This window comes from Vicugna pacos, chromosome 2, assembly GCF_048564905.1.
Source record: "Vicugna pacos chromosome 2, VicPac4, whole genome shotgun sequence".
NCBI lineage: Eukaryota > Metazoa > Chordata > Mammalia > Artiodactyla > Camelidae > Vicugna > Vicugna pacos.
In genome coordinates this window covers 69,882,364-69,903,876 of record NC_132988.1, presented here as the reverse complement: position 1 = coordinate 69,903,876, position 21,513 = coordinate 69,882,364, and the positions used below count along the sequence as shown (strand labels likewise).

At 36.4% G+C, this 21,513-nt stretch overlaps 1 protein-coding gene across 15 annotated transcripts in view; it reads left to right on the top strand.

Annotated features, from left to right (window-relative positions):
- Positions 1-21,513, top strand: part of ADAMTS3 (ADAM metallopeptidase with thrombospondin type 1 motif 3) — a 486,980-nt gene that overhangs the window by 274,225 nt on the left and 191,242 nt on the right. The gene's annotated exons all lie outside the window — the stretch shown is intronic.

The following is a 21,513-nucleotide window of genomic DNA, read 5'->3' as shown; positions in this document are numbered from 1 at the left end:
AAAAAAGGATAGGATTTTTAAAAAGACATTATAAAAATATTATACTTTGGACTAATTCCTTGGAAGAGAATGAATATATTGACTTTTTCTAGTCAAGGTTGTGACTATAGCAACCTATGGTTCTTCTTTCTGAGCACTGATTGCACATAAATTGTTTGTTTAATGGTTTCCCTCTGTTAAACTGGAAACTCCATGAGAGTTGGAACTGTGTCGGTAATGCTCACTCCTATAGCCACAAAACCAGGTATCATACCTGATAATGGTAGGTACACAAATAAATATCTGATGAGTTACTGAATGAATGAAGATACAGTACATAAATTCCTTGTCACTATACTATAATCTGCTTGCTACCACCTTTCAGATTTTATGAACTTCAGTTGAATAAATGCTTCTTCTGTTCAGAAAGCCCCTCCTTCCTTTCCCTTTGGTATCCAGAACTCTGCCTTGTAACCTTTTATTTCTTTTCCTGGTTTCTCCTTGATGGAATGTAAAAAGGATCCTCAAGCCAAGTACAGAAAGCCACACTTCAGTTTCTTGGATCGTTTGATTTCTTTTAAGCAACTATTGGTTTTTCCAACTTTTGTGTCTCTCGGTAACTCCTAGGATTCTTTATATTCCTGTGAGTGAGTTCTCTCTCTTTCTGTTTCTTAGGAAGCAATAAATAGATTGATTAACATCTGGATAGAACTTGACTGAGTCATTTTTTCAATCAAGAGTACTGTGTACTTTCAGTGCTGGGGATGCAACAGTGAACAAAAACAGGCATAGTATTTGCCCCCATGGAGTTTAGATAAAGTGGGAAATACAGGCTTTACTTTTTATAAAGTCACCCAACTGAGTAAAGATAAACTGGCATAAATGCTATGAAGAAAAGGGACATTGTTTTATGAAATAAGTAACAAAGTCATCTAACCTAGGCTCGGGATTGGGGAAAGTTTCCCTGCAGAAACGGTATTTAAGCTGAGTTTTTAAGGATGAATAGGAGTTCCCTAGATAAGGTGCTTGCTGAACACATTTTAGGAAGTAAAAGGGTGCAGAGACCACAAGGTCATGTTACCAGGGTTGACTAAGACAAAATTTGACTTTCAGAAGAAAACTAATCTGTCACTGTGGTCCTCCTGAGCTACCACAGGTGTTTTATCTGTGTTTTACTAATACTAATACTAGTTAAAAATTTGTAAGCTCCGATTATTGTGTGCCAGACCCAGACCTGCCCTTTACAGGAATTATCTTAATCCTGACAGCAGTTCTTATTTATGGATTAGGAATCTGGGGAGCTGAATGTCTTGTCTCATGGAAGACCCCAATATCTGCAATTCAGAACCTGGACTTTTGACTGTTAAGTTGTCCTGGTTCCCAGAGGGTGTTTCTAATATTTCAGATAGCTTGGACAGCTTGCATTCCAACATAGACATATACGGATCTCTCTTTGTTTATGTATTTCCTGTCCATATACTTATGCATATAATGGTTTATGTCTGTATGTTTATGTAAAATATAACCTTGTGGGTATCTGGGAGGTATACAGATAGTAAAAAACATATATTTCATTAATATATTTTGAGGCTGAAAATTGGATCTAAGGACTTAATATCAGTTTAACAATGAAAAAAACTGCTGGTTGGGATAGATGGATGAGTATTAATAATTAATAAATGGAACTGGGCTGTTGTCTATCAAACTTGGGTGCCTAACCACAGCAGGTGTGTGAATTTCATTAGGGCAAGTGAAAATCTTCTGCATCTGGCCTTATCCTCTGCCGCTAAAGCAGCTCATCTCCATCCACAGTAGCTGCTTATAGCTTTAAATAGCACACCCTGGACTCTCTCTGCCAACTTTTTTCAAGCCAGCCAGGGTTACAGTGGGGCCATGGTTGCACGGACGATGCTGTCTGTGCGAGGCCAGGGAAGGGGTTAGCGAATTGGCCAGCTGCCTGGGCACCGGTGCAGGGAAGCCGTGGAGCAGTGCAGCAATTTCCTGCTTGGGGTGAAGCCCTAGAAGGCTGGTGCTGGCCAATCCCAGATTCTTAAATTCTTTAGTGATACCTCACTGCTCCCCTTCCACGCCCCTGTGTTTTTCTCCAGGGAGATTTGATTTGTGCTATTCACAGGTACACGGGGGATGATTTAAGGGACCCCTGCCCGACTCAGAGTCATATTGCCTGGAATTTTCACTATTAGAAAACACAAGTGTCATGCTCTCTAGTAATGAGTTTCTAACTTAGATTTAGTCACATTAGCAATTGAGCAAGCTTGCTCCTTAGGACACTGACGGGCTGGGAGAAAGGACCAGGGAGGAAGACTGAAAACATGAAGCATAGATCAGGAAAGGCGGGGAGAACTGGGCAGTGCCTGGGAAAATAGACCTTCAGGAAGGAGATGAACTAAAGAAAAGGACTGCACATTTTCTGCTCTTCACTCTTTTACTCAAGTCTGATCTTGACTTTGCCCATTTCTCTTTCTTTGGAGAATGAGACCGAAGGAAAATCAGCAGATTTATTCCTGTAAGTTCCTTAAAGTGTCACTTCTGTCAAGGTGATGAACTCTTCCACACCAGATAGGGCTAATAATTGGCTTCTTTTCTAAGTTGTCCTAATTGTCTTGGCAGACGTATATGTGTTTTACTTTATTTTTTAACTTCTGATGCCCCTCTAATAATTGGTGGCGTTTCAGGGAAAACTTTGAGGACAAGGTTTTTTCTTAAGTTATGTCAGAGTGGTGGGGCACTTCTTAACGGAAGGGACATCTGGTCATGCCTTACGTCTGGTCCTTTTATCTGATCCCTGTGCTTATCCAGGGCTTGTCCAGCGTGGAGCATTCTTCCCCAGGGAAGTGGCATCTCCAGAAGCGTTTACTCTGACTCAAAATGAGTGAGTCCTGAGACTCTGTGCTTTGATTATCGATAATGTGGAGCAGGGACCATCCCCAGGGCGGACCACCCTGGGGCTGTGAGCACACCTGGCAGGAACGTAGAGGCCTGCGTGCTCTCCCAGGGTCTCAGTCAGAGAGCTGCAGGTACTGATCACTTCCGTCGTTGTAGATGGAACTGACGCCCAGGAAGTCCGATGATGAAATCAGCATCACATTTCTCATCAGCAGCAGGGGAAGGCCTGGGACCCAGGTCTCACTGCTCCTGTCTCCAGTGTTTCCCTGTCGACCACTGGGTTATGAATCCAGAGTACTGTCGAGAGATTGTGGGGCAGCTTCCTGTTCTATCCAGTTCTAGTTTTTTCCTTCTCCTCAGCTCGAATACTTGGTTTGATGATGTAAAATTACTATCCATTCCAGTATTTATTTGAGCTGTCTGCCCTATGCCTAGTTCTCATGACGTATCATACCAGTTCTGTACTTCAGAACGTATATATCAGACGAACAACAGGCATTTTACTTAAGAACAGTGAAGAGCACGTACAGGTTAAGGGCACACAGACTCTGGAGTCGGTGAGCAGTGTGAGTCCTGACTTCGCCACATCCCTAGGCATAAAACCATCCCAAGTGTCTCATTTCCTCATTAGTAAAGTGGCTATAATAATAAATAATAATTTAATAATAATAATAAAACCTGTTTCATGGGTTATTGTGAGCAATACATTTTCCATGTGAGCACTTAGTCCTGTGCCCGGGATTTAATCAAGTTAAATATTATTACTCTTTTAAATATGATTGGTTTTTATAGTTTATTATTCATACAGATTATCATTGCCTCTGCTTTATAAATCATGGAATGTTGTCAGCATGTACACATTTAGAGAGAGTCCAGGGCTGTTTTCACAGAGAAGCAGTTCTGAGGGTCAGGTGGGTGTAGGTGCCTGCGTGCAGTCCCGCCCTCCTCCTGCCTGCCTTCCTCCCTCCCCATCCCTCTCCCCTCTCTCCTTCTGTTGAAGTCTCTGCTGTTGCTAACTTTTCAAGGGACTCAAAGAGATCACATGTTAGGACAATGTCAGCTAAGCATTTAAGGAAAGATCAAAACCAAGACCATGTGAAGAAAGCTAAAAGGACTCTTTCCGAGTATGTGACCTGAGCAAGATTAAATACTTGGGAAGTAAAGGTTGCTCTACAGTTTTTGGCAGTTAAAGCTTAAAAGGAAATCTATTAGGTCTCATAGTTCTCATTTCTTGATAATAGAAAACAATATACATTAAACCTTCAGAGGCAAATGATTTTTTTTTCCCAGAAAGGCTAAACTCAAGTCATAATTGTAGACCTTACTCATAAATCAAACATTGGTCAATAAACTGAACTTGATAGACAACTTAGTCTTTGCATTTACAAGTCACATTTTCATGTTATTTTTGCCTTTTAATGTGATCTGACTATAATAGGGTTATATGTTAAAGATATTGTTCAGATTATGCATGGAAGTAATTCAGTGTCGAATGAGTCACTTTCAAGTGGGTTGCATTTTGCCATTTTCTAAATTTTTTAAACTAGCAAAGGCAACAGGGATGAGTCATGAAATTATTTAAATAACTGTTTAAAAATTTTTAATACAGATTCTTCATATTTAATCTTAATTAAGACTAAGTGTAATGTGTAGAATTGCTTCACATGTTACCTTACACAAGGTAGACAGTAAGTTTTCTTGTATATTTCATTTTAATTTGAGAGTGACATTTGCATACAAGTTTACTGTTTGGTTTAATTTGCTTTCACAGGACTGAAAAACGAAGTACTTGTAAAACATATAGGACAACATTACTCTCAGGGTGTTTTTTTATGTTAATTGTGTAAACGGGTAAGAACTCTAGAAATTGCTTTTCAGGAACAAAGCGACTAATTATTCTGGGCTTGTGTTACATGTATGAAGTTATAAAGAAATTGCCTCAAAGTTCATTGGAAATGGAAAGTTTTTTTTCCTTTAATGCGTGTGTCAAATATAGACTGAATAGACACCGCCTATATTTTTTTTACTTTTCGTATTCAACTTTTACAATAGTTAAATCTTTACTCTTTGTTATATGAGAGATTATTGGGTATATGACTCTAAAGTTAAAAATTAGGTAATTAGATTCAGGTATCAGCATCCTCTCTCATTCACTTTTATATGAGTCCTGTCTGAAAATAAAGTAAGAAAAATAGTACTTTCTATCTTGTGGGGTTATGGTTGGGATTTTACAGTTTTAAAACTTAAAGCAATTCTGTTTAACAATTACGAGTGTGAGGAAATTAGCTCACTTTGGCATTCTCTTAGTCTTAAGTATGTCTTTTTTCCTTTTATTAACTTTGTCTGCCATTAACATTTTAACTTTTGTAATGGTTTTAACTTTAAAAAATGTTTTAACATTGTCAGGAATGAAGACTGTTCTTTTTTTTTTTTTTTTGGTTATGATTCATTTCTACACCAGTTTCCAAAAAAGCTCTTACACAAGGTGTAATGATTGAATAGAATTGAACCTGTGTGTGGGAGACTTAGAAGTTAGTTTGATAAGTATAATCATCCTGTTTTTATTCTAAAGTTAGAAGGAGAACAGTTTAAGTTCAGAGAATCACTGTTTCTCACCACAGTGCCTGACATGAATCACCAACTTTGTAGGTAACTTCATTTCCCTTTCTGTTTCTGGCCTCTGAGTCTCAAGTAACCTTAAGTGTTCTGTGAAGTGCCCTCAACATGCAAGCGTTCTGTCATCTCCAGAGGATTAGCACCCGGACAACGTAAGGAGATGCTGCTTATCCTGTTCTGAGAGAGAGGAAATTTCATGGAAGTGAAATGGAAGTTGAATGGAGAGAAACTAGCTGGAGTAAATTTTACTTAGTGATCTTGCAGACTGGACCAGGTGTTAGAAAGATCAGAATCCGTGGTGAGTGTTGAGGGTGAAGTTTGGCCCACCGCACCCACTCAGAAGGTCAACGGTGGGAGGAAAGGTTTCCAGTCTTTTTTTCCAATTATGGATTTGTGTGTAGGAGAAAGGATGTTCCATTTCCTATTTGACTGTGAAATGTCCTTCCTTTGGGGTCTCTTTTATTGTATTGGCTCCAGCAGTTTAACCTGCCATCTCACTTAGGCTTCATTTCTATAGAAGTTTCCCATGTTTTTACTTAAAATTCTTGAGCTTTCTTTCCTTGTTTAGTTAAGGGGTCATTTAAAGCTCCTTGTTTTAGTGGGAGGTTTTGGGGCCATCTCAAATAGAAATTTAGGTATTTGACATTATTTTAGAGATCTAGGTAGAGCAATGCTATGGTTAAAGAGCTTGGAAACTTGTTGAAATCATTTTGTTTGCTTGCTGAAAGCATTCATTCATATGTGATTACTATGGCTTGACTTTTCTGAGAATTGCTCTTTATTATAGTAATGGAGGTAGATAATAAAAGCTATAAATAACTTCAATTTAAATAGAGGATATTATTGACAAAGATAGACTTCAACATAAACTGTAGGCAATGCACAGTATTTGGCAATGTACAATATACTTTTACGTATAGTTTAAGAACTAGTTAATTTTGAAGATGTTTCTCTGTAGAATTTGTTTTTGGAACAGTTATAAGGAAACTCACTTTTACAATGAGAATAATATAAATAAATATTTATTGAGTATTGATTACATGCCAGACACTCTGCTAAGTACTTTATATGTATTATGTTTAATAATATAAAAATATAAAAATAGGTAAGAGAGGTTGATCACTGACTGTATAGAATTAGGCTTAAATACTTAGGGCCTGGATTATTTCACATAAAGTTTATAAATATTTGGATTGATTTTTAAATGTTGCCAGATAATCATTAATTTACACAATTTATTTTGTTTTATTTTGCAATTATAGGTTGATTGTTTATATGAAACTATATGAAATGTTTTGGTGAGAATATAGATTATTTAAACATGGTCTTTGAGAATTTACAGCATGGTGAGGAACAGTGACTATAGTTTGAGTTTGGGCAGAAATATGGAAAAGTGTGGGGCACAGCTGGTAGACTGGTTAGCTATGTCCAGGAGAAAATTATTGCATGAAAATCTGATGAGCCTCCTGAAAGAAAGAGTTTACCTCAGGGGAGAAGAATTCGGCTCTTCTGAGCTTGACTTGGTCTTGGGCATTGAGGGATGGAACAATTCTAAGCATAGAATAATGTTTCTTCTTCATATTTTTTTTTATTTCTGTAGCTCTCAATAGAGTTATGTCTGAGTTCCATGGAAATATAGGAGGACATTTAAATAAAAACCGTGAGAGAAGCCTTGTTCACAGACATATGGGAAACGTGTCTTGGAGTCTTCCAGAAATACTTGTGACTTATATGGGCCTAGGAACCCCATATTGGTGACATTCAAGTTATTACTATTAAGACTCACCTGATTGCACCTGTAGATGGGCAAGGCCTGGTAACACAGGGGTTACAGAAATAACTGTCATACTAATGAAAATGCAGTGGAGATACTGAGAGAGAGAGAGAGAGGTGTGGCGAGACGGACAGATGGGCATTCAGAGGACAGAATGACAGGAATGATTGCTTCCATCTCCCTCCTTGTGGTCAAGGAAGACTTCAGGGAGGTGAATCTTAAAGAATATTTAATAGTGAAACATGGAGAAATAGGAAAGAGAGGGGATGCCAGTCCATATGGAAGAGAATATGGAAGTAAAGACATGGACATAGCAAGTACGGGGAAGGACGGCAGTGAAAACTTTAGTTGGCTTCATCATAGAACATTGTAAACAGTGGCAATAAACAAGAGTGTCCCGATCAGAATTGTATTCGGGAAAGTTAATTAAATAGGTTACATGGTGGAAAGCGACATAGAAGTAGACGTAATGCAGAGCAGTTCGAAGGCTAGTGCAACAACTATGATAGTCTAACACAATACAGCACAGTAACAGATAGTATGATTAGGAACCAGAGAAGTAGCTGTGGACAGAGCGAAAGGGGAGACATTCATGACATCGCTGAGTGGATTTCTATGGTTTGGCAAAAAAGTGGATGGAGAAGAAGAGAGTGTGTCTAGGGGTATCAAAGATGAGCTGAAAGATTTAAGCTGGCATGATTAAGGAAATCCGGAAAACAGAAGAACATGGGAAGAAAAATGTGATAAATTCTCCCTGAGATGCAGATGAGCAGGCTGTACAGATGGAGATGTTTAGCAGACAGCTGGGAGTTGTGGGAACTGTGGAGAGGGTAACATGGCCAGGGACAGGAGCTGGAAGACTTGTGCATGAAGGAGATAACTGAAGCTGGGCCAGTGAATTGAGTTGAGGATGTCCAGATAGGAGAGCTGAAGTAAAGGCTTGGAGAATACCTATTTTTAAGTAGGCTTTTTAAAAAAAGCAAATTTAGGTTTATAGCAAAATTGGGCAGCAGGTACAGAGATTCCCCCAGTATCCCTGGACTCCACATGAGCAGAAAATACCTGTTTATAGAGCAAGAAAAGCAAGAGCCAGAGGAAAAGACAGAAGTGACTGAGCAAAGGGAACAAAACTCCAAGAGTAGAATGTTTATAGAAACCAAAGGATTTAATTTAGGGTCAAATTTAAATTGGTGAACAAATAACATTACATAATACTTTTTGTTTGGAGTGTTCTTGTTAACCCAAATAAGGACAAAATAGCATTTCTAGAGCAATTATTAGAGGATCTACTGAAAAATAGCCACAAGTGATTGTGACTTATGTATTGGTATCATGAAATATATCTGTTCATGGTCGACAGCTAGATATTTCAAAGTTTCTCTTTAAAAAATGTAAAATATTTCCCCCAAATCTTATTTTTCTCAGGTATTAGAAAATCACCTAAATCCCTTTTGACTCATCTTCCCCATGTGAAAAAGGACTATACTCACTGTTTTCTAATGTTGCCTTGGAAAATATCTTAGAACAGTAAAATAAAAGTGACTCAGTTTTTTAGCCCAAGAGTTATTGAGAAATTTTAACAACTAATCTGTACTAACCCTCTCCTTCAGTCTGCTTATAGACTAGTCAGAATCACTGCGAATGAGTCATTGCTGAGGGACAGAGCAGAAGCAAACACTCCAATTCTTAGCCTGGTAATAGAGAGGAGGTATGGAGGGTGAGTGAGGTTTGTTTATGCAGGGGAACTTCCATATTGTACTTTAAAGACTTACATGTGTTTTATAATGTGCACATTTGTTTATTGCAATTCGTGGATGCACTTTTTGAATTGGGCATATTAACTGTGCATATTTTCCTTCATGGAGAATGATATCATGCATTTCCATGTTATTGTGTTTGTTACTTGTGTGTACTCTGAGCTAAAAGTTATATGCCTGATGTGAATAGGGATATATGTGGCTTTTAAAAATAAGCATAAATTCATGGGCATTTATTTATATGACCCCTGTGGAATGGGCAATAAAGTATTTAATGTGCAAGTCAAGAAACAAGGGCAGTTAACTCTGTATCGGACATTAATAACAAGAGACATTGAATCCTTAGGAAGAAAATAGACAAAGCGCCTATAGAGAGTTTCATGTTAGGCTAGTAGAATAAATGCAAGAGTGGCTCTTGATTTTCCATCATCCTGAAAGGATTTCAGGGAGGAAGTAGTAGAATTTTATAGTGGTTTAAATGCTCATTGAGAAACACTGCCGTACAAACAGTGGACCAAAACAAGGTGTGTTCTCAGCATATCCCATCCTTATCAGTTGTTTGTTGTTGTTGTTGGCAAGAGAAATAGTATTGACTAACGTGGAAAAATACGAAATACTAGAAGTGTATTAGGTAACTCACAGAAGTTGAAGGAAAAGCCAAAGAGCCAAGTTTCAAAAAGGCAGGACCCAGGACAGCTCACAAACTCTCAGTCAAAATCTGTTTCTAGGGAGACTGGAATAGTTGGGTTTCAACCATTATTATCATATATGGCCTTTCTCTAGATTCACATTTCCAGGAATGAGATTCCAGTTAAGTCATCTTGGACTGGGTCACCCTTTGAAATCTGGCCTGGTAATTGATGGTCTACCAGAGCCAAATGGATTGAGAGGACTTGCTCTCCAAAGAGGCAAGAGATGCGGTTACCACAGGAAGGAAAAAGATGCTGGACAGGCAGACACGAGAAGCCTGCCATAGACAGTGATGGTGTTGTAGGTCTTTGAAAAAAAAAGTGAATAAAATGGACTCGAGAGGTCTGAAACCAAATCTAGAATTATACACACTCACATACGCAGATACACACACTCACATATGCAGATACACACACCCAGTCGTGTGTTTTATAGACTGCTTATGGATGATCTCTGCCGCTTTTTTCCTTCATTCACTACTCTTATGGTTGACATATTGAGTAACATACTACAGGCTGCTTTTCTTCCCTCAAAGAGAAAACTTAAAGAAATACAAGAGGCCCCCAGAGATACATTATTATAGACTATAATGTATGACAAGTGCTGAGGTGGAAGGTCATTTTTTGGTTGTTAATGAAGACGGTTTATTTTTTTTAGGCGAAGAAGTGTGTTCTCACATCATTTTGTTTGAGTACAATTTCTATTGACTTCCATGAATATTCTTATCTGTCAGTATGCATAGATTCTCCTGCCGAAATAAGCTTTTCCTTCTGGTGTACTGTTTGGTTTCTGATCCAGAACTTGATTTACTATAATTAGAAACATGTACTATGCTGTCAACAAAAATCTAAAACTTGTCACTGACTTTGTGAATGATTGTTTTAGATAGATTCTCATTTTATTTTAATAAGGGGAAGAAATTTCTCATTGTAGTTCACACATTCTAGACAAAAGAATAAAAAATTTCATCTGAAGTCATTTATAGATCTTTCAGGTTCCAGCAGTGGTTCTCAAACTTCATTTGGCATGAGCCTCACCTGGGGAGATTGCTAAAAATACAGATGTCTCGGTCACCATCCAGAGATTTGGATATTTATTTATTTAGTTAGTTAGTTATTATTTATTTATTTATAATTGAAATATAGTCAGTTACAATGTGTCAATCTCTGGTGTACAGCATAATATCCCTTATAAACATATGTAATTCATTTTCATACTTTTTCATTAAAGATTATTACAAGATTCTGAACATAGTTCCCTAGGCTATTCAGAAGAAATTTGTTTTTTTACTTATTTTTATATATAGTAGTTAATATTTGCAGATCTCAGAGATTTGGATTTGATCAGTCAGGATGGGGCTCAAGATTCCAGTTTTATCAAATATTCCAGATGATTATGTTGTCTGGGGACCACACTCTGGAACATCCTGCTCTAGATGGTTTTGTATTAGCTTGTGAACAGTGTCAGAAAAGTAAGAATTGTGTGTAATTCGTTCAGAGGTGTGGAATTGAATTATTATAACATTGATCATTCAGATCACTAATTGTTGAACTACACTTTGACTCAAGTGGGCCAAGAATTCTGTTCTAACTGAAAATGGTAGATGACTTATATGGAAGTTAATGAGAAAGGAAAGTCTGTGAGTGAATTCTACATTCTTAAGTAATACTTTAGTTCTAGATGCATCTCATATACTAATAATATGCGTTTTGTTTTTTTGTATATGAGAGTATTCCAAGGTGTGTTAGAACATTCTTCTCTTTGTTCTTTCTTCTGACAAGTCAGTATTCTCTGATAAATATATTACAGCAGGTGCATAAAGACTGTAGTTTCATCCTATAGGCCCTTGCAAGTTGTATTCTCATGGATGTACTTTTTCTTCTGAAAACAAAGTGGTTTTTTTCCCCAGGTTTTTCTAGCAAAAAACTTTTTTTTTTCACATCTGTCTCTCTCAACATGAGATGGTTTGAGTTGTGATGTCATTTTTTTAAATTAACTGTGAGTGGAGCTGACACTGTCAGTGATACAGCGGGAAGGACGCCAGGAAGTCAGATTTCCGTTGCCAGAGGCACTGTGGATCGTATAAAAAGTTACAGGGAGCGGGTAGACCAGCGTGGAGCACAGCAATCAGACGCAGTGTTCACTTTTGAGCAAAATTATAAATATTTAGCATATAGTGGTTAGCTGTATAAGACAAAGGACACATTTTACTATATGTAATATGGGAAAAAATGGATTACCTACTAGTCCTTTCAGTAATGTCTGAACATACATAGTTATAATCATCTGCAGAAGCATCCACATATATACATAGAAAGGCTAGACAGCCACACGGCTGATATCTAAATTTTTAAATTACCATAGCTTTTCAAAGTCTCAAGTAAGAAAAGCAAATCTAGTAGGTTTTTTGCCTTTTAACTGAGCTGAAAAAGGCCCTCAAAGCAAAAATAATGGCCTGCTTTTAGTGGTGTGAATGCAACAACATGTTTTTTGCTCAAATTATTTAGGCAAACTTCTGTATAATGTCAAGATTAGGTCAGTTTTAATGTAAACAGACACTCTTTTTCTTATGATGATCATTAACCTAGAACAAAAAGCACTGAGATTTTGTTGGAGGAGTCTTGGTTATATTTTGAACACTAGTGCCCTAGCTGCAGAACCCTGAATATTTGTGAATCCTATGGCACAGTGTGTTTAGGGGTGTGAAAATACGCTTTCCTTAAAAGCTCGGCTGGAATTTTATGATATTCTCCTGGGCTAATAATTATTGAGCTATCTTCTGATAAAATATTTTAATGTTTAATGTAATACTAAATGGTGTATAGTAACTGAAAGATTCTCATTGATGTGTCTTCAGTCATATCATTTCCATAATATAAGAGATGGACATCTTTTGAAAGTTCTTCAAAAGAGTATGTTTGTAGGTACCTTTTATAGAACAGAAGTAATGACATTAAACTGGTAAAAAAAGGTGCTAATTCTACCACATGCCGAGGTCCACCTTATTCTACTTTTTTCATCATGATACAAAACATAGTCTGGATTTTATGGTAGAATCTATATACCTGTTTCCAGAATAGAAGTTTCTGTAGCCTTAAGTGATAGGATAAAATACGCTGACATTTTATCTTTACAAAAATCATTTCTGAACGCTTTTGCCCTTCCATTTTAAATTTGTGGATTAGATAGGGAAGAAACCTTCAATTACTTGGCTTGTGTATTTAATAACTTCCCTGTAGATAGACAAGCAAAGCGTGCTTTGAATTCAGGGCTGTGACAACCACCAAAGGTGAGAACTGGAATGACTCCAGGAAGAAACACGGGGTACTAGAAATTATTACTGTGCAAAGTGAGAGGTGAGGACGGGAGGAGAGAAGTCCCTTTAGGTTTTGAGCTTTCAAAATATGGAATCAAAATGAAAGATTTTTACTGATGTGTGGCTGAGTGTTACTGTTATAATAAATGGATTATTTCTTAGATGTATTTGAGTTGAAATACATAGAATCATAATTATCATCTTCAGAAACCAAATGGGAAAAGAATGTGCAAAAGAACAGAAAACCATAGAGAGTGGGGAGGCAATTGGGCCTCCTACTCCCCCATGTCTCAGCTTTAAAGAGTCTTGCTCATTCTGTTTAATATCTGTCCTCTTAGACATGTCAATGGATTTAAAATGAGTAAGTCTTGTGTGTTACCTACAGGAGCGCCAACTACCTCTGACACTGAGCAGTGCTGGTCCTGGTGGGCTGGAATGGGTCAGCTCCATCGTGGTGGCAGCAGTGGTGATACTGGGAATGGCAGGCACTTTTACACTCCTCTGCTGCGAGGAGGGATGCTTGTGAGGATTAATACCCAACAGGAAACAATCGTTCGACAGATTGTGAAAGTTGTAAGGGATCAGGCTGTTGCTCCTCCTGCCTCTGCAGACTTGAGGAAGGTGAGATCTGAATGCCATGGTCACGACAATCCACAAGATGGAGTTATTTTACACTGCTAAAACATTTCCAAAATGGACACTTGCGTGAACAATGCTGCTTTCAGCAAGACCAGGCACAAAATAGGAACACTTGGTTTATTACATTCAAAGATGTGTCTGGAAATCTGCACAAAAGCTGCTGCTTTGATGACCCCTTAATTATTCCAGTTGTATCAAGCCTGTAGGTTGAACATTTCCTCTGTAGGATTAAACATGCTCCTTTCTTATGCCATGTTCGTAGGAAATACAGCTGGATCTTGGGAAAAGTCTAATAAACTTCTTTTGACAAAATTGTAACTCATTTCAATAGATTAAATGGAAGAAATAAGAAAAAGACTTTCCCATCCTAGTCATCTTCTATCCCTTAGCATAATGATTGGCACATAGTGGGCACATGGTCTGTCTGTGGCGAGCAAGATCACTTACGAGGGAAGATGTAGAACAGACATAGTGCTGAATTGAACTAGGACGTAATGTGTTCATTTGTTTCTGTGCAACATCCTTGCTGCTTAGTAGGTCTGATTTATGCTCCTTTTTCCTTTTTACCGTGCTGACATGTATATTCCAAGAAGAGTCTTTTCCCTAAATTGTTTGTAATGTTCACAAGATCTGGGTTGGTAGCATACCTAAGGGATCTGTGCTACTGTGGGAAAGTGGGATTTTTTTGCTGCAAATAATTAAGGAATCATTCAACTGAAACAAGTAGGTGTGACTGGATGATTTTCCAGGTATTTGTTTGGAATTGTTATTACATGTGTTGTAGCCTCAATTGTGTATTTCTATAAAACAAGGTTTTGAAGCAGTTTGACAGAATTTCCCTGCTCTTTTTTCTCTTTTGTAACAAAAAGTAGTGAACATCACCTACATAATTTCTGAACATATAGATGATAATATATAAAATGTAAGCTCATTGATAATGTAAACATAGCCTTTTTAATTTGAGTGATAAGAAACTGAATTGTATAACTTTTCTGGCTATAGCAATATGTGTAGAAATTTTTGGTCTCAAACACAAAATGCAAAAGATTTGGACAGTTCTTTATGGTTTTTTTTTTCTTCTTCAAATGTGGCCAAGAAAATAGATAAGGAAAGGGCCAAAGTTTTTAAAAATCAAGCTTTATAAGCTCATCAGAGTTCTTATTGATGGTAGTGCCTATTTGGATTATTAAACTCTTTTTAGCAGAATAGAGCTCTTTACTAGTTAATATAATTTACCAAGTTTGTTGGCTTGGCCTGACTTTACGGTGATATGCTTTGGTTTATATGCAAAGGGAGAAAATAAGACACTGAATATATAGGGAAAGGTATTGTTAATAAGAGTCACTATGCTGTACACCAGATACTAACACAACATTGTATATCAACTATACTTCAATGAAAAAAAATAAGTCACTGCCCAGCATAAGACTGTGCACTCATAGTAAATCTGGAACCAAACGTGATAATTACAGAATGATGTAACTGATTGTCTATGTATGTTGCCTGGGGCTTCTGTCTCTCTTAGTGGCAGCTTTTAAAATTTTGCTTTGCTGGTTGGCCTTGTGACTCTCTTCTTTACTCTCATCTAGTGGGTTGTTTTTGGCTCTGAGCCACCTCTTAAGGAGGTGATTGATTCTTGTGATGGAGTGAAATTACTTCCTGCAAAATTTTAAGGACCTATTTTTAGCACAGGCACCTTTTTCTTTCTTTTCAACAGAAGAAAATTCTTGTTAGCTTTCTTCCTTTATTGTCTTCTGTTTGTTTTTCTGAACGTTGAGTCAATATACTCTATTAACATACATATTTACAATGAGTCATGTATTCTGTGAGAAAGATGATGACCTAAGAGTCAACATACCTTTTATAAAGCATGTAAAACCTCTAGCCCAACATCTGACATAGAGTAGCCACTCTGCTTCTCCTCTTGCGACTTGAGAAAATTTCAGCCTCTCAGTATCTTTTTTAAAAAATTCTCATCTATAAAATAAAAATAGTGAATGAGCACAGTTTTCATTAAATCCAGTCAACAGACAGTGATAGCTTACTGAGCATTTATTATTTGCAAGGCTCTGTTTTGCCCTACCACCTTTTAAAACTAACGACGCGAGCTGGGGAACTAGGAAGTGGTGGAGCAGATGAGAAGTGAAGCCCGTCAGAGTGGGGCTGAAGTGTTCCATTTGAGCTGTCACACCAGCTGCTCTAAGCAGTGCACTGACCGTCAGAAGCCTAGATTCTTCCCTCAATTTATGAACTTGACACTCTTTTTTCTTCAACTATTTCTTCCATCTGGTAATTCAGTCTGTTTTGGAGAAGCAGCATTTTTTTTCCTCCTATGTCTGATTCGATTTTTTGGTATTAGAAATCTTCCTACTTGAAAGTTTGATTTTACTAGCTTTTGGTTCTCCTGATGCATTCTAAAAAAACACTTCCTGAATGTATTAACATTGGAGGACTTGTTTCAGAGGCATGATGGAGAGCTAGATTGCCAGTTGTCTTTGTGAAATAGACATAGAATCTGTGGTTCAAAAACTTTTATTTGCAAATGTGATCCAGATAGGGCTGTGTGCATTGGAATAAGCCAGGATATAAGTAAAGTGTATGAATATCAAAATTTGATAGTTTAAGTAGTATAGAGACAAGTATTGACCATGAGGATGAATGTAAGTACTGGGTTTTGAAGTAAATTAGAGCTGGATAAAGCCTGGCTCTGCCATCTATAAACTTTGTTACATCAGGCAAATTTAATTGATTTCTGTAGGTCATAGTCTCATTTATAAAGTAGGAACAATATTTTCTATGAAGGTTTTTTGGTCTGGCTTAAACTAAGATAACGTGTAAACGTCCTACTACGCACTGTGCTTTCATGAAAGTAGATACATGGTTGTTATGTCTGTTAGAAGTTTAGAAGGTATGAAAAATGTAAATACAGCTAGAACCAGCAAGCGTATCTCAGGAGAGAAAAGAAAAGAAATTAGGGGTTGGAAATTTAAGGAAACTTGAAAAATGGAAAGTTGGGAATTAAGAGAACTGGAAGAAAGATTTCCTTGAATGATTTTATTGTGAACATACATTCTCAATGATCTTTTGAAAACTCAATAACCTGTTAAACTGGAATGCAGATAATTAAAGCTTGAGGGTGACACAGGCAAACCTACCAAGATTTTGTTTTAGAATAGGTTTGATTTGTCTGTTTCCATGATCTGCTCAACTTTTATAGTTTATACCAGATCTGAAATCACTACTTGATAACTGAACTTTAGTCTGAATTGTACAGATTTTTAGCTTAAGCCCTTTGTGAATGAATCACTGTGATTAGCACATCTGTAGAGGTTCAAGAAATGGAGTAACAGAGTTGGAAACAAAATATGCAAGAGGAGTATATTGGACTGTGTGGGGATATTTTGGACGATTGTATTTCTTTAAACTGCGGATCTTATTCCCTGTTTTAGTGTTTGTTGTCATGAAAATAATCACAAACCCACATGCCCAAGGCATAATGAAAACCTGGTGGCTGCAGAAATAATCAGAAGTATAACATGCTGCAATTCTCTTGTTAACCCATTTCACCTAACTTAACATTTCACACAGTATTTTCAAAAAGTTTTGGGCATACCAATCCCATACAGAAGCTTGGTTTTTAAAAACTTTTGTAATCTGGGAAATTGATAAAAGAAAGAGAAGTAATTGAAAAGGAGTGGCATTCATAATCCAGCGTTTTTCAAACTGTAGAGGATTGTTAGTGCTGTATAGTTTTAGCAATCTATTCTCAAGAGTTGTCTATAGCCACTGTTTGACTGCTGTGTTACTTGAGTATCTTTAGGTGCTCATCTTGAATGTAGACTGTAATCACAATAATAGCAATAACCCTTACCGTCACTCTTTGCACACTTCCCGCCATGATGCCTGTCTTCACCGTCTGGGGAAATTCCTAGTTTTTTCTCTATGAAACTTGTGGGTACAGCAGATTTACTGTGAGTAGCTTGGGAGTTCACCCCATTTCTATTAAGGTGAATATAGAAACTCAAAGGAATTGAATTTTCCTGACCTCATCTCTGGTCTGGTGTAGAAATGCAGAGCAGATGCAGTGACTCAGATGTAACTCCATCTGTGTCTTAATAAGATTCAGACACACTCATCTGTCTTTTGGTCTTTTGTTCTTTTGTTCTTCTGCTTAAACCTGCTCTACTCAGGGAGTATTCTGGTAAGACATAGAGTGTCAAGCTTCTGAGTTTTGAAAAGGTAAAGGTAGTTGTTTGTTTAGTGAATGATATTGAAAAAAAATATTTTAAAAGAAAAAAGGAGGCCAGTAGCTTTCGGGACATCACTTGAAGAACTTCACACATGAAACTAGGATTGTACCCTTATACTTAACATGCCCTGTAATTTAGTGTTAGACTTTTAAGGATTTATTATTCATTTGCTTTCCTGTTTTATACATTACAGTAATTATGATGTATTTAAGGGAGCATGGAATTGGGGTAGTGGATGGGAAAGGAGGCAAGGTTATTTTAGAATAGGAATATTGCAAATAAATGCTATCTTAATGAGATTTGGATACTCCTTGGCTTTTTCTCCATACTTTTATCCAAATCATTATATTGTTTTGCAATGAGAATGGACGCTAGAGGCAGTGTAAACCTCCCTGAGAACCACTGTTGGCAACAAATTTGTTCTCCACGTGATACCAGGGTAGACCACATGTGTTACATGTCTACTTTGGAGACAAATGAAGAGTGTGTTTCTTGGAAGTCATTGTTGAGGAATTGGTATGCTTCTGGAAAGAAGATACATAAAAGAGGGAGGGCTTGCCATCAACAGAAATGAAATGAAAACATTTATTATAAGGTTAATCACTATTACTGCCCTAACCAAGTCTAGAAGATTTAGTTTAGCTATAGAATTTAAAAACTCAGATTTGTTGAAGTAGAACTTAGATACAGTGAAATTCATCAATTTTAGGTGAATTATTTGATAAATTCTGACTATTGTATACAGTCATGTAGTCATCACCACAATCATGATTTTTGAAAAGTCCCTTATGTGCTTTTGCAGTCAGTTGCTTCCAACAACCGCTGATCTGCTTTCTTTCACTATAATTTTACCCCTTTTAGAACTTTATACAAATGAAATTATACAGTAGGTATTTTGATTGTGTGTGTATGTTTGGTTTCTTTCAATTATCAGAATGCTTTTGAGCGTCAGCCATGTTACTGCTGAATCCATAATGTGTGTATTTTTATTGCAGAATACTATTCCACCATATGGATACACCAAAATTTGTTTATCATTCACTAGTCAAAAAAGACCTTTGGATTTAATTTTTTGGCTATTGCAAATAAATCTGCTATGAACCTTAAGGTAAAAGTCTGTGTGTGGACAGGTTTTCACCTCATTTAAGTAAATAGTTAGAAGTAGAATTGCCAGATCATCCAATAAGTGTATGTTTTAATTTTATGACAAACTGCCAAACTATTTTATGAACTGGCCTCACCACTTTTCATTGCTCATATCAAGGTAAGAGAGTCCCAGTTCCTCTACATTCTTGCCAGCATTAGGTAATGCCAGGCTTTTAAATTTTGGTTGTTCTTCTGTGTGTGTGTAGGGATATCTCATTAAGATTTTGATAATTTTCATTGCTGTAATGACTGGTGACGTTGAGTATTTTTTCCATGTATGTATTTATCATTCACATATCTTCCTTTTGAGATGTGTAAATCTTTTGTTGATTTTAAAAAACAGATTGTCTTCCTGAGTTAAAAAATTCTTTTTCTATTCTGGATAATAATACTGTATTTTCTTCTGTGTGTAGCTAGCCTTTTCATTTTCTTAGTTTTTTTTTAAGAACAATTTTAAAAAATTGTGCATTCTAATTTTTTGATGTTTTCTTCTGTATTCATGCTCTTTGTGTCCTGTTTAAGAAATCCTTAACAAACTCAAAATGCGTTGTTTCCTAGAAATTTTGTAGTTTTGGTCTGTATAGTTAGTCTAATCTATTTAGACAGATCACTTCTGCTTTATTTTTCAAAATTGCTTCAGCTATCCTAGTCTCTTTCCCTTTCTGTATAAATTTTAGAGTAATCTTGCCTGTATCTATTAAAACTCTTGCTTAGATTTTGATAGGAATTGTATTAAAATTGTATCAAAATTTGGGAAGAATTGATACCTTTGCTATGTTGAATCCTTCAATCCATGATCACAGTATATCTTTTCGTTTATTTAGATCTTCCTTGATTTCTTTCATGAGTATTATGGAGTCTTCAGCATATAAGTCCTGTGCATGTTTTCTTAGATTTAAACTTACTACTCATCTTTTTTTCCCTGAATGGTTGTAAATGGTGTTGTGTTTTTTAATTTTGGTGGCCACATGTTCATTGCTTGTATAAAAATATACCTGTTTTGTGCATGTGTATCTTGTATAATGCTACCCTGGTCAACTTACAGATCTATGAAGTGTTTTGGGGGGTAGATTCTTTGGAAAGTCCTACATAGACAACCATATCATCTGAAATTAGGGACAGTTTTATTTCTTCCTTTTTAATCTTCATGTTTTTTAATGTCCTCTTCCTGCACTATGTTAAATAAGAATGCTCAGAACAGACGTCTTTGCCCTGTTCCCAATCTTAAAAGGAAAGCTTTGAGTCTTTCATTAACTATAATATTATTGATAGATTTTTTTATGAAGATACTGTTGATCAAATTGAGGAAGTTCCCTTCTATTCCTATTTTTCTCGACATTTTTATCATAAATGGAGTTGAGTTTTGTCAGATGATTTTTATGTATCAATTGATATGATCATGTGATTTTTCTTTTTTAATACACTTAGTGTGGTAGATTGCATTGATTGATTTTCAATTTTGACCCAGCCTTGCATCCCTGGAATAAACCTCATTAGGTCATGTTGTATAATTTTTTATACCGTTACATTGTTGAATCCTATTTGTTGGTATTTTGTTAAGGATTTCTGCATCAGTATTCATAAAGAGTATTGATGTGGAGTATGCTTTTTCTTTTTACTGCCTTTGGTTTTGGTATCAGGGTAATATTAGCTTAATAAAATGAGTCGATAAGTGTTCCTTCCTCTTCTGTCTGCTAGAAGAGATTATACAGAATTGGTATTAATTCTTCTTTGCCCATTTGGTGGAATTCTCCAGTGAAGCCATTTGGGCCTGTAGATTCCTTTTTGGGAACAGAAGGATTTTCAAAGTTATGAATTTGATTGCCTTAATAGTCGTAGGACTATTCAGAGTATCTATCTGATACTGGATGAGTTGTAGTAGTTTCTGTTCTTTTTTTTTTTAAGTAATTTTGTCTGACTTGTCAAATTTATGTTTATGGAGTTCATTGTATTCCCTTATTATCCTTTTGATGTCTGTAGGGTCTTGAATGAATCTCCTGTTTCATTCCAGATATTAGTAAGTTGTGTCTTCTCTTTTATTTAATTTCAGTCTTGCTAGAGACTTGTCAATTTTATTTAAGTTTTTCAGTAATCAGCTCTTTGTTTCATTGATTTTGTCTTTTCATTTCACTGATTTCTACTCTTTATTATTTCTTTCCTTTTACTTGCTTTGGGTTTCTTTATCTCTTTTTATCCTGTATGTTCTTCAAGTGGAGCTTAAAATTACTGATTAGAGACTTTTCCTCTTTTCTAATGTATTCATTTCATACTATAAATTTCCCAATCTGTGCTACTTTAGCTGAGTCCCATAAATTTTGATATGTTGTATATTCATTCATTTAATTTTTTAAAATTTCCCTGGAGAATTCCTCTTTGATTCATGAGTTATTTTAAATGGTTGTTTAATTTCGAAGTATTGGGGGAATATTCCTATTGTTT